This window comes from Schistocerca nitens, chromosome 2 (genome assembly GCF_023898315.1).
Source record: "Schistocerca nitens isolate TAMUIC-IGC-003100 chromosome 2, iqSchNite1.1, whole genome shotgun sequence".
NCBI classification, from domain to species: Eukaryota; Metazoa; Arthropoda; class Insecta; order Orthoptera; family Acrididae; genus Schistocerca; species Schistocerca nitens.
In genome coordinates, this window is record NC_064615.1 from 262,217,029 (window position 1) to 262,233,906 (window position 16,878).

The window sequence follows — 16,878 nt, forward strand, 5'->3', positions numbered from 1 at the left end:
TGATGGCCCAGCATTGAAATCTGCAGCAAATTGCAGAGGGATTACACTTCTGTCACATTGAACGATTCTCTTTCGTCATCATTGGTCCCGTTCTTGCATGATCTTTTTCCGGCTGCAGCGATGTCGAAGAGTTGATGTTTTATGGGATTTCTGATATTCACGGTACACTTGTGAAATGGTTGTACAGGAAAACCCCCACTTCACTGCTGCCTTGGAGAAGCTGTGTCCCACGGCTTGTGTGCCAACTATGACACCATATTCAAACTCACTTAAATCTTGATAACCTGCCATTGTAGCTGCAGTAACCGATCTAACAACTGCCCCAGCCACTTGTTGTCTTATATAGGCCTGCCTGCTTACATATCTCTGTATTTGAATATACATGGCTATATAAGTTTCTTTGCTGATTCAGTGTATAAAGACATACTATAAAGTAATAAAATGAGGATGTATGCTCAGGAGAGTGACAGGACGTGACAAAATGTTGGAGAGCAAGTTACCATCTTCAGAGTTCAGGAAACTAGTATTGGGCCAGAGAATCATAATGGCCACAGGACACTCAGGAAGGGCCCTTGAGACCTGTTGACACACCTTGCTTTGGTAGTAGTTCTCCATTTATGTACTCAATTATATTCTCAGCAACTTACTTTTCTATATTCATGTCCCACCATCCCCCTCTCTGTCCCTCTTGCTTTGGTCTATCCTGTCTACTTTTCTGCTTTCCTTCCAGTCCATAAGCGATCATTCATTTAATGTATCACTTCTCTTCATCTTAATTCATCTTTACTTCTCACTGTATCCTCCTGTCATTCCTGTACTGCAGGAAGCACAGACTCATCAAAGTACTATCTTACGTCTTCTACCTTCTCTGATGACTTCCCCTTCACCGTTTCTACTCTACTTCACATTACAAGTAGGCCCCACTCCTCTTGGGGTCTGAATTAAAAGCCCCTCCTTTATAACATTTCCTATATTTCCTTAAGGAAGGTACTACAAATTTTGAAAGCTAGGACAGTTTTTTCCTTAGTTTTTATTTTAGTGTAACAGCAACACTGGAATTTCATCTCCTGAAGATAAGAATGGTCCTTCCAGTTAGCCTCTTTGTAATTTTACAATTTTCTGAAGTCAATTTAAGTTTTAATAAACATTTTTAATTGAAAAGCTGTGAGTACTGGAATTGTATATCACCAGAATTTTTAACTAAAAATGTAATTTCTACAATTACTTTAGCGAGTGTCATAGCTCGAAACTGCTGATTGTTTCTGAGTGAGGCAAAAATGTGTTAGTCGCAGTAGAGACAGCAAGATATTGATCGACCATGGGATTGTCTGGGTCTTGTTAAGAGAGTTAAAATATGACTATTTTCCAGTGCAACAATTTTCCTGTTTCAAAAGTTATCATTTAATATATTACACATAACAAAAAAAAAATTCTAAAACAATTTAAGAAGAGACTCAGATGACAGTTTGTTCAAAGGAAGTACACTGGAAAGATTACCAGCACCAAACAAGACTGCAGTTTTACTATCACATCATGTGCTAATGCATCTATTGAAATAGATGTAACACAGAAGCAAATTTGATTTGAAATGCTTCTGAGTGGGTCAAGTTTATTCCTTGAATACACTTGACTTTAATATTCATGTGAATTTAGTACTGAAATATCCTCTGGAACAGAGATCTTGTGCACTTTACTTGCAATTAGAAGTGTTGGAATTATGTAATACATTTATATCGGATATGAGAAAGTTCCAGAACATCGTTCTAGAATAAGTTATATCGAGTATGTTCGAGAAGTATCGATTGTGGTGACAGCTATGTTTGTGTATATATGCGTGAGTGATGAGGCGCAATAGTTAGTCTTCATGTGTCTTTTGTAAAGTGAACATATGTATATTTTAATAAAGTATTTTATAAGTAAAAGTGTGAACATGATTCAAAACATGGTAGCAGAGCGTGGTTGTTGAAAAGAAAAGTAGAAGTTAAATATTATATTGTGGCCGTCGCGTGTTATTCAGAAAGTTCGACATGGCTGATATAACTATTCCTGTATTTGATGGCGAGGACTATGGGAACTGGAAGCAGCGGATAATCATGTACCTAAAAATGAAGAAATGCCATACAGTGACTACGAGGGCAAAAGTGAGTTCAGACAACGAAACGTGGGATGAAGAGGACTTGAAGGCTATCAACTATATTTATGGTGCAATCACAAATAAGCAACTAGAATTCATGAGTGGCAAAGAAAGTGCTTTCGAGATCATGAAGAAATTTGATGAATTATATTCGAAAGAGTCTACAGCCCTTCAAATATTATGCAGAAACAAGTTGGACAAATTGAGGTTAAGTGATTACAGTGATACGGGGACATTTTTCAGTGCATTTGTAAAAACTGTAAATGAGCTGAAATCTGCAGGCGCTAAAGTAACGGAAAAGGAGAAGCTAAATTATATGCTGCGAACGTTACCAGAGTCAATGAGCTATATTGGGGACTTAGTGGACGTCTTGAAGGAAGAGGACCAGACAGTTGAATACGTTAAAAGTAAGATTCAATTATTGAATGCAAAAACTGGAAATGAAGAGGTAAAATCAAATGCATTTCACACAGAAAGCAAATTGAATTCAAGAAATCAGGAGCAAGTATGTTATCGATGCGGCAAAGCAGGTCACTTCAAACGTGATTGTAACCAGGGAAGAACAAGTAACAGAGGCACATGGCATCGTGGAGTACATTTTCAAAGTAGCGACAGAGGTAATGGAAATATGCAGCGTGGAGGCTATAGCAATGTACAGCGTGGAAATTATGGCAACATGCAGCGTGGAGGTTATGGCAGCAGGCAACGTGGTCGAGGAGAGCAGCATGGTTTTAGCAGCGGTCGGCATCACAGCAAGCAAGGTTACCATCAGAGTGATCATGGTATGAGTAGTTTTATAACAGAGGTTAATTCTATGATAGGTCAAAATAGAACAGTAGAGTCAAGTAACAACAATCAAATTCAAATCAATTGGTTATTAGACAGTGGCTGTACTGATCATGTTATTAATAATGAGGAATATTTTTCTAAGAGTATAACTTTAAAACAACCTATAAATGTAAAAATTGCTGATGGAAAAATTTTGCAAGCTACTGAAGTTGGTAATGTAATTAGTAATTTTCCTGTCTATGATCAAATGGTTCCAATTAATACGCGAGATGTTTTCTTTGTAAAAGACATAGACAAAAACTTGATCAGTTATGCCAAAATTACAGATAATCACAAAATTGTATCGGTAGGGAATAATGCTAAAATTTTTGATAAAGCTAATGGATTGATTGTGATTGCATGGAAAGAGAGTCGGTTGTATAAAATGAGTAGTACTATTAATAAAGGAGAAGTTAATGTCAATGTTATGAGTAAAGACAATAATATGACAACAAAGGAAAAATGGCACCGCATTTTGGGACATGTTAATTTCAATTATCTAAATACTTTATGTAAACATCAATTGTTAGATGGGGTTCCTTCAGAACTAGAATCAGAATTTATGAAATGTAAAATCTGTATCAAAAACAAAATGCATAATGTTCCTTTTAAAAATAATAGAACCAAAGCAAAAGAAATCTTAGAAATTGTTCACACAGATCTAAATGGGCCTCACTCAACTACTGGAATGCATGGGGAAAGATATTTTCTTTCTTTCATTGATGATTACAGTAAGGCAGCTCGTGTTTACACCATAAAATCTAAAGATCAAGTATACAATTGTTTTGTAGAGTATATTAATGAAGTTGAGAATCTCACTGGGAAAACTGTTAAAAAGATAAGATGTGACAATGGGAAGGAATATTTAAATGAAAATGTCTATGAATTTGTGAGACAAAAAGGAATTGTATTGAATGCTTGTCCACCTTATGTGCATGAGCTTAATGGTACTGCTGAAAGGTATAACAGATCCATCATGGACATGTCTCGGTGTCTGCTAGCCGAAGCGCGAGTAGACACGAGATTTTGGCCTGAAGTGGTTTGTGCAGCAGCGTACCTCAAAAACAGAACTTTAGCTAACACCATTGAAAAGAAAACTCCTTATGAGATATTACTGGGGAAAAGACCTAATGTTAATCATTTGAAGTTGCATGGGAGTAGAGTTTTTGTAAGAGTACCTGAGCAACTGAGGAAGTCGACATGGGATAGGAAAGCCGATTTGGGGGTTTTAATGGGTTATTGTGAAGTAGGCTACAGAGTGCTAATAAATAATAAGATAGTTGTTGCTCGACATGTGGACATTGTTGAAAGTGGTGTTAAATGTATTGGGTTTAAAGATTATGATTCAGTAAGTGAATATTCTAGTGATTCTGAACACAAAAGTATAGAAAATGAAACTGAACTAATAGAAAAACAGAAGGAAATTGAGAAAAATGAAAAGCTTTCTGATAATCATGAACCAGAGAAAGTACTTGAGTTGAGGAGATCATCTAGAGAAAGAAAACCAAAAATATTAAATGATTATGTTTACAGCAATTTTATTTATGTAAACTTTTGCAGTGCAAATAGTCCGGAAAGCTTTGAGGAGGCGATTAACAGCGCCGAATCAAATTATTGGGAAAAAGCGATGAATAAGGAAATTGATTGTTTGAACAAAAACAAAACATGGGAATTAGTAGATAAACCAGTTGATAAAGAAGCCATTGATGTAAAGTGGGTTTTCACAAAGAAATCAGAAAGTGTTTACAAAGCAAGATTAGTTGTCAGGGGGTTTCAACAAAAAGAAGTCGTTGAGGATATTTATTCTCCAGTAACCAATATGCAAACATTAAAGATTTTGTTGTCATACTGTTGTCAAGAAGGTTTGGTTATAGAACAAATGGACGCAGAGACTTCGTTTCTAAATTGTAAAGTTTTATCTGAAGTTTATGTAAAGCAGCCAAGAGGATATGATGATGGTACGGATAGAGTCTGTAAATTGTATAAAGCATTGTATGGTTTGCGAGAAAGCTCACGAGCTTGGTACAATTGCCTTGACGAGTTTTTAAGAAGTTTAGGTTTTAAAAGGAGTAAATATGATTATAGTCTTTATGTATTGCGAGATGGAGATGTCTTGATTTATTTGATTATTTTTGTCGACAATTTGCTCATTTGCTGTGTGAGAAAAGAAAAAATTGTTAAGATTAAGAACTTATTGTCAAAACGATTTAATATGAAAGATTTAGGTGAGGTAAAAAGATATCTTGGCATCGATATTAATTATGATTGTGAAACAAGAGTTATGAGTTTGAGTCAAGAAAAATATATTGATTCGTTAGCTGCGAAATATAAAATTGAAGATTCAATCTTGTACAAAACTCCAATGGAAGTAAATTTAAAGTTAGAACCAGCATATGAAGATTGTAATGACGTTAGATATAGAAACTTGATAGGTGCACTCTTGTACATAAGTTCGGGTACTAGACCAGATATTAGCTATAGTGTGAATTACTTGAGCAGATTCCAAAGTTGTTACAGTAGTACTCATTTTAAATATGCTTTGAGAATTTTGAAATATTTATATTTAACTAAAGATTTGAAATTAAACTATTGTAGGAATGAAAGTGCTGAGATATTAGATTGTTTTGTGGATTCAGATTGGGCAGGTGATAGTGTGGATAGAAAGTCAACTTCTGGTTATGTAATTAGATTATTTGGTAATGTTGTATTTTGGAAGTCAAGAAATCAAGCGAGTGTTACAAAGGCTTCAACTTTCACAGAATATGTAGCATTGTCTGAAGCTGTAAGCGAGGTGAAACTTGTACATGATATTTTAGACATTTTTAATGTTAAATTTGAAAAACCTATTGTCATATATGAAGATAATTCAGGAGCATTAAATATAGCGAAGTTTGGTAATTTTACAAAGAATTCAAAATACATAGAAGTGCATTACCATTTTGTGAATGAGTATTATTTACAGGGACTCATTGATATTGTTAAAGTAGATTGAAATGAAAATGTTGCAGATATATTCACAAAGTCGTTATGTAAAAAAAAATTCATTAAAATTAGGAATATGTTAAACATCGCGATATAAATGTAAGGAGGTGTGTTGGAATTATGTAATACATTTATATCGGATATGAGAAAGTTCCAGAACATCGTTCTACAATAAGTTATATCGAGTACGTTCGAGAAGTATCGATTGTGGTGACAGCTATGTTTGTGTATATATGCGTGAGTGATGAGGCACAATAGTTAGTCTTCGTGTGTCTTTTGTAAAGTGAACATATGTATATTTTAATAAAGTATTTTATAAGTAAAAGTGTGAACGTGATTCAAAACAAGAAGGAATAGAATCTCTTTGTGCTCTGTCTGCCCTGCACCTTGTGGACCTGTACAGCAATGAATTCACATGACACACTGAAAGAAAACATATTTATTCACCAGTATGTGTGCAATTTATACAACACAATTTGTTTTGATAGGTCAAGATTGTGAACGTGGGAGATATAGGCTGAGGATTACAGAGAAGTACGCACAGTGTGTGTAAAATCAGCAACAACAATTTTGAATAATACTGAAGATAATGAAAACAATGGGGGTTTGGATCAAAAGTGTTAACACAAGTAGACATGGCTGATAGGTGAAGGCACACAATGCGTGACCATGTTTAACTAAAGGTACAGCTGGAGTCCAAGACAATGCATCACAAAACTCCCACAGTTTTTTTGCAACTTCACTACTGCAGTGCTGCCAAGCAGCTTGCATGTATAAACACACAACGAAATGACTGAGTATTGTGTACATGGAATGTAGAAGCACATTCAAAATGCAAATAAGATCACCTTTCGGAGAGTACTGTCAAATTATAAATAAGAAAAGGCCTCTTATACTGAGGGATCAAATAAAATGTTTTTCCTTTTTTAGGCAGTATAGTATCGAAGAGAGGGAGATATGGAAACCCACTCTTTCTCTTCTGACTGGGTCATTTGTACTGACAGATTTGTATAAGAATTCAAAATCAGCAAAGGTGTAAGACAAGTTCACTGTCACCACTTCATCGATAATGGAAAGAGGGAACTGAACTGTTATTAGGTCACCTTCCATTAGGAAAGTGGGCGCACTCAGCGACTGTTATGTGATTTATACATTATAGAGTGCAGCAATCAGACTCCGGCTAGTGCCTAGCCATTATCAATGGACTATTTTCTAATCTTGATGCACGTTAGTTCCCTGTTGTTCGGGCGTCAGTCACAGTTCTTTGAATAATACTGTATGCCGACAGTGAACAGGAATTGCAATGTAGTAGCAAATTAGGAAATGAACATAAATAAGAAAAAAGTGTCGTAGGTGGACATGCCAGAGGATTAAATGTAACAGCTGGGAAAGACAATCTCCAAGTGATATGTGCATTTAGAAACCTGGTAAGCAGAATGGATAAACATGACAGGTATGCGCAACACAAAAACGCAAGGACTAGGACAAAAAGTCTTTTATAAATAGCAGCTAATGTCCAAGAATGTAAAAATCACACCCAGCTTGAATGCATTAAAATGGAGCCTGAAATCCAGAATGAAACTTGAGAAACAAACTATAAATGGTTTAAACTGTAAAGCATCAGAAAGTACATGGCAAGCATGTGGATGTACTCCACAATCAGTTCCTTTTGAAATTCAACACATCAGACCACAATTTATCAATTTATTTCTTGAGTTAAAGGATTTTCGATAATACAATAGTGACTCAGCTAATCTGAATCACGTATGTATTACATTATCCTCAGATCTATTATATGTTAACATTAGCAAGGTGTTGGATATTAATTTATTACATTTTCCTGTTCATGTTGAAAAAGTCAGCATCCTGTATAGTGAGTGATAAATATGGAAGTACAAGCATTACAAATAAAATTTCTCAGCTGATATCCTGCTGCACTTCCATTACTATATGCTAGCTGCTTTGAATGCTAATCCCACTGAACGAGCACTGATTGACTCATATGGGGAAATGGCATCTGCTTCTGAATCACAATTGTTTTGCTAGGATGTTGGCACAGCACTACAGCCTCAATTAAGGTGTAACTGACGTCTCAGCAGCTACATGCATTTTTTTATTTCAGAAAACAAGTAATTTAAGTTTGAAACTATTTTCATAGTTCCGCATAAATTTTGTGTCCCAGTCTGCAAGTACTTTCCTTGTCCTGAATAATGGTACTATCAACAAGCCATTCTTCCTACTGTTCAAAAATGGTTCAAAATGGTTCTGAGCACTATGGGACTTAACATCTGAGGTCATCAGTCCCCCAGAACTTAGAACTACTTAAACCTAACTAACCTAAGGACATCACACACATCCATGCCCAAGGCAGGATTCGAACCTGCGACCGTACCAGTCGCGCGGTTCCAGACTGAAGCGCCTAGAACCGCTCGGCCACACCGGCCGGCTCTTCCTACTGTACTTGAAGTGTTCATTAAAGAAGCAATTACTGAAGACTCGCTTGCTTGTTTATTGGTTCTGAACTGAACTTTATATTAATATGGTTACACTGCATTACAACTTTGCTGTTATGAAATCTTTCTGTGTTGTTCAAAATATAGCGCCATGAATCAGAGTTTCAATTATGTGTGTTAATTGGGCACATATTTTGGTCTATTGGGTTCAGAGGGAGAGAGAGAGAGAGAGAGAGAGAGAGAGAGAGAGAGAGAGTAAAAGATGCCATAAATAACCATAGTGTGTTTCTTGCTCACGTTGAATTACTTATTCGTTCTCGATTCATAATTTCAAAAAAACTGAACAATTCATTTCCATTAATAATCACAATTGGCAAAGTTTTGAATGTGACATTAAAGTTGTGGGTAACTTTTTTCTATTGTCAAGATTGGTAAGTAAACAGGCTATGTAATTTTATAATTATCAAAATGTTTGAAACGTAACTTCTCAAACGAATCTGCAATATCTGAGAGTACAAATGAAAATTATGTTATATCTACTTAGACTGCAACATACAATGTCACTGCATAAACATAGAGAACTGTGCTCACAATTTCTTTTGGTTTCTTTCTCTAATTTTATGTCAGTGCACCTCTTCTTTAATGATGTTTCAGTGACAAATTTGGGTAAGTTTGATTTCACACAAGACTGTTTTCAATTCATGTAATTAACTGACACTTCACATATTTGGTCTCAGACAACTAATGTTCCCTGCAGGAGTGCTACAGGGATTTATTATAATGTCTTGTATAATTATTCTGTAACGGCTATTTTGTGTGTGATTATTGTGTTTTATTGTGTGATGCATAACAGTGATAACTCAGGCCATGTCCAGAATCAGGTAAACTGAAACTGTGTGCTCGAGTGGAGCTCAAAAGCGGAACATTGCCTTATCCAGGCAATACTGTTAATAAGTGAGTATCCAGATAAGATTCACCCTCACAGTTTCAACTCCCTCTTACTTTCATTCTGGAAATGTGTAAATTATTGCTGGAAGTTAATAGTTAATGCGTTGCTGCTCTGTAGTATAATAAGATTCCGGTACACACATAGTGACAATAGTTCTTGATATTTCTGTATTAGAGGAGTTTAGTGTAATAACAACATTCAGAATCCATCGTGCAAACTGCAGAAGAAAGCCATATTTGGCAAAAGTGTCAGACTAGTTTTACTTTGTACATTAAATCCAAATAACAGCCGTTTCACTACAAACTGTTCTTGTTGCAGTCAGTGTCAGATGTGTAAAGTACTCACCTGCTTGCAGATACACATACAAGCCATAGTTGTTTCATTAGAGCAAGACATCATGGTGATATAGGTCAAGAGGAATGTTAAATAAGAGTTGGCATCTTTGACCAGTGATGTAATGTTAATGGCTGCTGTCGAGTCACCTTTTGGTGCATATATTTCACAGTTTTGTTGTTAGCTGGCAAAAGCAACGAATATGACAGCATAAAAAATTGGTTGTGGTGACAGACTATTCTGTAGCTTTGCCCAAGGTCCAGGTTAAGTTGGAAGGTGACAGTTCACTTGTGAGTTGGTAAATGCAGTGAATGTGATATTAAGAAATATGGTTGTGGTAAGACACTTATCTGTAGCTTAGCTCATTAGAAAAAAAAATAAAATAAAATAAAATAAAATAAAAATGCCAATAACATCATGTCATATTCATCATATTGTTTACAGCATTTGCCGCATGTCTCCTATATCACTGTCAAAGCTGATGCTTGCACAGTACATTCCTTCATATGTAGTGATGTATATTAGGGTTCACGAACATTCCTTATCAGTAACATGTACTTAATGAAGCAGCAGGGTTACCTGACTTTTGGTAGACTAGTTACAGTTGGACCACAAAGGATCATAGCTGTCAGGTACAGACACCAGTAACAGAGAGGAGTGGTGGAATTAATATCTTAAGGGCAAACACCACAAAAATTTACATAGAACCACCAATATTTCATTGGTATATGCAGTCTGCTGAAAATAAAATGCAACAACTTGAATTGGAATTAGTGCCCGAGCAGTGCAGTTGTATGCATTATAGGACACTCGTGTAGAAACTGAAATACAGCATTTAATGATCATACACTCTTGTCAATAGTCAAGTATATGATCCCAACACAAGACATAAGAGTGATTCTTTTACAACAAAAAGAAATTTCTCATACTTTAAACAGCCCATTATGAAAAGAGCAATATACCTGAAAGAGCTTGAAGATTCAAAATTTGAAATTAAGCTGAAGAAGGCTATTGCCTTGATGACCTGTAATTTAAGTATTGTTACTAGTTTTACATTTGATACCTTGAGTGTTTTGATTGTGGGCACTCTGTGACTTTTTATCTTTATTATATTAAGATTCGAGTTATCTCATCATTACCATGACTAACTGTAATGGTTGAACTTCATTCTTTGCAATATTAAAGAACAAATGAAAAGAAATTTCATTACTATAATAGCAGGTGTACTTATGTCAGAAATGGAATATATATAAGCAAGATCTGGTCGCAATTAGTGTTGATAAATCTTTTGAAATGTCAGCCATTAAACAGAAAAAACATGGAATCCACATTTGGGCATGTATTTTCTTGTTATTAATGCTTTTGAATGTTTTAAAACCTTGGAAATATTGGATTAGGTGCGAAAATAAGTTATCAGGAACATAAATGCAGTTAAGGATCATGGCACATAAAAGGAAAAAAAAGAAAAAAAAAACTGTTGTAACATTTGTTGGCTTCACCATCTCACTGTGTCAAACACATGCAACCTAACTTAGACCTCAAGCTACATCTAGGCCTAGATGTGTGCTACAGTTTAGTCTGCCGCACATCAGTGGTCAAAGCAGAATGGCATTATCGCAGTTATTATAAGCTCTCCATCTCCACTACTAAACCTTTGTAGTCTAGAACTTAACAAAACGAAAACTACTGTCCCCCTCTGTGGATCATCACCTTCACCAGACATTTGTAAGTTTTGTAAGAAACACGAGATTACCCACCACTGTCAAGAATGAAACATACTGTAAAACAAAAGTGTGTATGACATCTACCAATGATACGCCCAAGGGAAGCACTGCAACACCATTGCTCTATGAATGTTTTGTTCACCTTGTGGCAATGTGAACACATTTTTAACATATCAACAAGTTCTGGACATAGTCTCAGCTCCCAAAATTAACATAATTTTACGTGGTCATGTGAACATGAACACAAGTGTTAAAATCAAATTAGTACCTACTTCCTGAACATTACAAATACTTTTCGCATGTCACAACTGGTAAACACTACTATGAGTGTAACCTAAAGCTCAGCTTCAGTCTTAGACTATATACTTAGAGATTTCAACACACATTAAAAAATTACAAGTCAGTAGGCCTACATGCCTACATGAGGTGCCAATCTTAATTCTGAAGGCAAGCATGGACAGCATACACACTCTATTAACACACATAATTAGCAGTATTTTTAGTATTTTTCTAGGGTATCTGAAACATATTTGGATTGCGCCTCTACTAAAGAAAGGTACTGAAAGCAAAAGGCCAGTTTCCTTGTTCTCATCATTCTCAAAAATAGTGGAATCGGCTGTGAAAGACTGACTAATGGATTGTCTGAAAAAAATTCCACGTTCTTAACACAAGTTTGGCTTCCAAGGGAGCAGAAGCGTAATATCAGCCATATCTGGCACAACTGACGACTTGAAGCTCTTGACAGAGAAAATTGTGTCACAGGCATACTTCTAGAGCTGTTGAATGTTTTTAACACTGATGACCATACAACATCACTAAACAAACTAAAAGCACCAGAAAGAAACAGCCAATGAGTGATCCCATTCACACTTTGAAAATAGGGTGCAAAATGTAGACAGCACACACCACAGATAAAGTCAAATTTTTTGTGAAACAATTATCAGTCCCAAAAATGTAAACACAGGTGTGTTTCAGAGGAGTAGACTTGGACCAGTTTTGTTCTTAATACATATAATTGACTCTTCAGACAATATAAAACATGTTGATGTAGTGAATGATAATTAATTCAAAAACCTACCTGAAGACTGGAAAATCGCTTGTCTTGGTCTCCCAACTCTTTCACTGCATATTACATACCGGTACGTAAACACTTGCTGCAAATATGTAATTCACAGTGGATCGGTACTCTTTTGATAACATAGGTCGGTGAATCATGTAACAGTATCAATATATTCTGCACTATTTAAACATACCATTCACACGCTACTCTTACAAAATACGTTTCTTATATAGTCATTCGCAGCTCGACTAGCTACCAAATCGTTCACTTTCCACTTTCCTTTTTTGAAGAACTAACCTGTGCTACGTGTGTCCTTAACGACCCATAACGCTACTCGCCATCTTACAAACTGGGACTTCCCCTAACTCATTTCTACACTTTCCCTGCTAGTGGGAACGACTACAAATGCAGATACACATTTCTAGCACTGACTCTGACACTGTGGTTAAAGAAGAAAAAGAAACATGGGGCTGGTTCAGGAAATGCTTTAAAAGTGAGAGATCACTTTTGTAGAGCTACTTCGCTCTCACGTTGAAAACCGACACAACTATGCGAAAATTTATTCTCTTGTACTCGATCCTCTGACAGTTCATTAAAATATCAGAACCCACATTGTACGCAGAAGAACCGGAGAACTTCGATTCTTTTATTTCATTGCACGTCTGCTTGTTACGTCATGCGTAAAATATTGGTTTTGTTCATAACCTATTCCTCCGTTGACATATGGCTGAGAAATATGTGATATCCCTACCATTTTGATAACGATTAGCGCTATTTTGTTTTTATCCTTGATCGTCGTTTCCATATTTTCAGAAACTTACCATACTTATTGTGAGATAAATTGTGATAAAACAATTTTTCACTGTACGTATGCAGCGTAACATCGACGCTAACAACGTTCTCCATCTTGTCAAATTTGTCGCAAGCACGTCAAATACCATCGTACACTGCCAAATACTTAGTTAAGTTTGACAAAATGTTTCGTCGTTTACGGGGGCTTTAATGAGATATTATATTCTTTTCCTGTTTTGAAGAACTAACCTGTGCTACGTGTGTCCTTAACGACCCATCACGCTACTCGCTATCTTACAAACTGGGACTTCCCCTAACTCATTTCTACACTTTCCCAGCCCTGCTCGCATCTGGATGAACTTCCCAACACGTTTGACCAGCTGCCAGCTGTTCGCATAAGCGCAGAGCTGCAATCATATTAGAGCAGCGCATGCTCACGGTTGTGGACACTTCGAGTATAGCTGTTGGCTGTTTGAGCAGCATGTAGCAAGCACCCAGAAGCTGCCATGAAATTTTTTCTGGTGCTCTTGAGTTGCAAGGTTCGCGCATTCGCATAGCTGCTGAGTTGTAGTGACCCATGTTTGCTGTTTGTGGTGTTCCGTTTTGGAAGCTGTTGCAGGGGAGTGTCTCGCAACAGTACGCACTTGGCTGTTTCGACGTCACGTGACTGTCCCTTTAGCAAACACTTGGTCGCAGTGACAGATTTCCATCAGTCCCGCCACTGACGGCAGCTGTTGGAAATACTGAAGAATTCAGTTTTAGCATGAAATGCGTAACTTCCACCTCATGTTTTAGTTGTTCATATACAATAAACAAAACAGGATAAAAGTTACGCAGGAGGTTCAAAAATGGCTCTGAGCACTATGGGACTTAACTTCTGAGGTCATCAGTCCCCTAGAACTTAGAACTACTTAAACCTAACTAACCTAAGGACATCAAACACATCCATGCCCGAGACAGGATTCGAACCTGCGACTGTAGCGGTCGCGCGGTTCCAGACTGTAGCGCCTAGAACCGCTTGGCCACTCCGGTCGGCCTACGCAGGGGGGCTTCATTGCAATTTACGTAGTTTTTGCCCTATGGAGACTTTTTTTTTTCAGTGTTAACCTTGCCGGTTTAATTATTATAACGAAACGTGCAATCCTTTGCGACTGTGGTGAATTTATATTCCAAGTCTGACAAAGGTAGTTTCTCAGACCAACACAATAACGGCCAGTTTACACTGGCCTTTATGTCACGGCACGGTATGTCAATGCAAGCCACGTGATCTCAACTCGCATGGCTGTTCTCAACCGCTGTTCCGCGGGAATCGCGATCTTCGCAAAATGATTTTCAACCATTTATACGCGCGAAGAGCACATACACAACGTGGTAGCTTATATACGTGTATAGGTGACAAGTGTACACACACAACATAATGTTCGATTTTCGAGTACTGTTCCACATCCGACTGGCTGGCATCAACAAAAAGAACCGTCTGTGCACCGGGAATGGGATGGACCAATAAGACAGCCTTTGCTAAAGACAATTTCATGGACTTGAAAGCCTCCTCAACTGGACCCGTCCAGGGAACTTTTTTGACACCAGAAGTGTGTTTGACCTTTAGCAGGTCATTGATAGGTTCTATAAAACCTGCAAACTTCGGCAGGCGTCGCTGGTTATAATTGACCATACCTGTAAACCTGCGAAACTCTTCGAATGTGGTAGGAAAAGGCATCTGCAAAATGTCTGGGACCCTTTGAGGAATAGGAGAAATATCGTCTATTGATACAAGGTAACCCAAGTAAATACACACTTTCCCTTGTTCATTTTGGCGCCGTTTGCATCACGATAGGGGAAAAACGCGTTCAAATAGGAACTATGGTCACTCATATTATCGGAAGAAACCACGTCACAAAAAATGAAATGAAAAAAATAATGAAATGCTGTAGAATCTCATCCATAAAACGCTGCCACGTCTGAGCAGCGTTACGAAGACCGAAAGGTATGACGTGGTGTTAAAATAGCCCAAAAGGCGTCGTGACTGCGGTTTTGTGCTTGTTTGTCTCTGCCACTGGAATTTGTGCAAAAGCCTTAGTGCACAGAGGCAGCTTCTAAGCTGCTTGCGAAATGCAACACGTTCGGTATCGGGCACCGGCCTGGCGTAGTACGGGAGTTCAGTCCCCTATAGTCACTGCACAAACGCTAAGACTTATCCTCTTTGAGAAGAACCATTCGTAAGGGGGCGGCACACGTTAGAGCGAGCACTGTTCCGTCTGTTAGCATTGCTTCGAAAGCGACTTAGCCGCATTAACTTCACCGGAGGCAGTGGGCGGTAAGCAACAGGCTGTCCCGGCGTCGCCTGAATGTGATGGACGGTGGAATGTTAACGCTGTCTCAGTGCCGATATCGGATACGTAACCGCAGGGAATTTTTGAAGCAACTGCTGCGTAATGTCTTGGCCGGTTGGGCAGCGTCAGGGGGCGCCGTCATTAAGCCTCATTAAGAGACTTCTCCGTCTCCGCGATCCGCTGCTTGAATACATGAATACACCATTGGCTGCCAGCGCTCTTTCAGATTATTTTTCTTTGAGGAAAAGTTCACTGAGTGACTGAGATGAGTAGTAATCTACTGCTGTAGCGAAGTGCATTGCTGCTGAAGTGGAGTCCGCTCCGTATAGTCAAGCGTAAGATGTAACGTAGTCTTCTATCGTGATGCACATGTGTGTGCTCGGCAGCGAGGCGTGCACAGAATGGACACAAGTTGTCACGACGCGGGAGACGGTGCAAATCTTGATGACTTCCAATCCTGCGGAATGGCATCTGGTGTCCTACGCGGAGGGGAGCGGAGACTGCACAAGAAGCTGTCAGTAGATACGGAAAAAAATTTAAGATAATCGGCACCCAATATGAGGCCAGACACGTCGGGCACTAAGAACAGCCACGAATACGAGAAACCATCCTGAAGATTCAATGTCATATGCCTCCAGCAATATGTCTGAATTGAAGATTGATTTATAGCGGTTAGTATAGGGATAGCGGGAAAAGTGTGGCTTGTCGTTCTCATCCCGCAGAGCAACACTTATCTCCGAACCCGTGTCAACCAAAGATGCCATATCAGACGAATAATCTTGAAGATTCAGATTTAACGGGAACTGTGGCACTGCGCATTTCAGGTAGGCGCTTACTTGCTGTAGAACAGACGCGGGCACCTATACACGTCCGTTGTCGTTTGGGAACTCATCACTGTTGTGAACATCATCTAGCATTACGCCCGAATTTACACCATTCGAATTTACGTGGCGGCCGCTCATCGATGCGCCATATGCTCCTTGGGCTGCCATCTGCCAGCTTGTCGTTGAGTCTTGTCGATTCAGTGAGGATTCGCTCCATAGGTGGCTCTGGCGGTTGCTCGGACGAGTGCCCAGCGCGCGAAACTTGACTTCGCGTGCCTGATGTGAGCGGTTCAGGGCCGGGATCCATAACCTCATCAATAGTAGGCGCTTGAATTACCCGTTTCGTCACATGCAAGTGCCACAACGTCTGCCTTTAACGCCAATTAATCCACAATTAGGTCAAGAAATGCGGACAAAATTCGTGAACAGGCAGCGGGAGGCGACGTAACCAAAATAAACTAATTGACTG

The 16,878-nt window shown here is 38.3% G+C and overlaps 1 protein-coding gene across 4 annotated transcripts in view; it reads right to left on the reverse strand.

Annotated features, from left to right (window-relative positions):
- LOC126235997 (poly [ADP-ribose] polymerase tankyrase-2-like) overlaps window positions 1-12,662 on the reverse strand; it is a 271,495-nt gene extending 258,833 nt beyond the window's left edge. For 2 of the 4 annotated variants that reach the window (XM_049944998.1, XM_049944997.1), the window contains exon 1: window positions 12,482-12,662. The gene's annotated coding sequence lies outside the window, so the exon portion shown is untranslated. Of the gene's footprint in view, window positions 1-12,477 lie in introns of all 4 variants that reach the window. The other 2 variants (XM_049945002.1, XM_049945001.1) reach the window with 1 other exon arrangement.
- Between the last annotated feature and the right edge of the window lie 4,216 nt (window positions 12,663-16,878).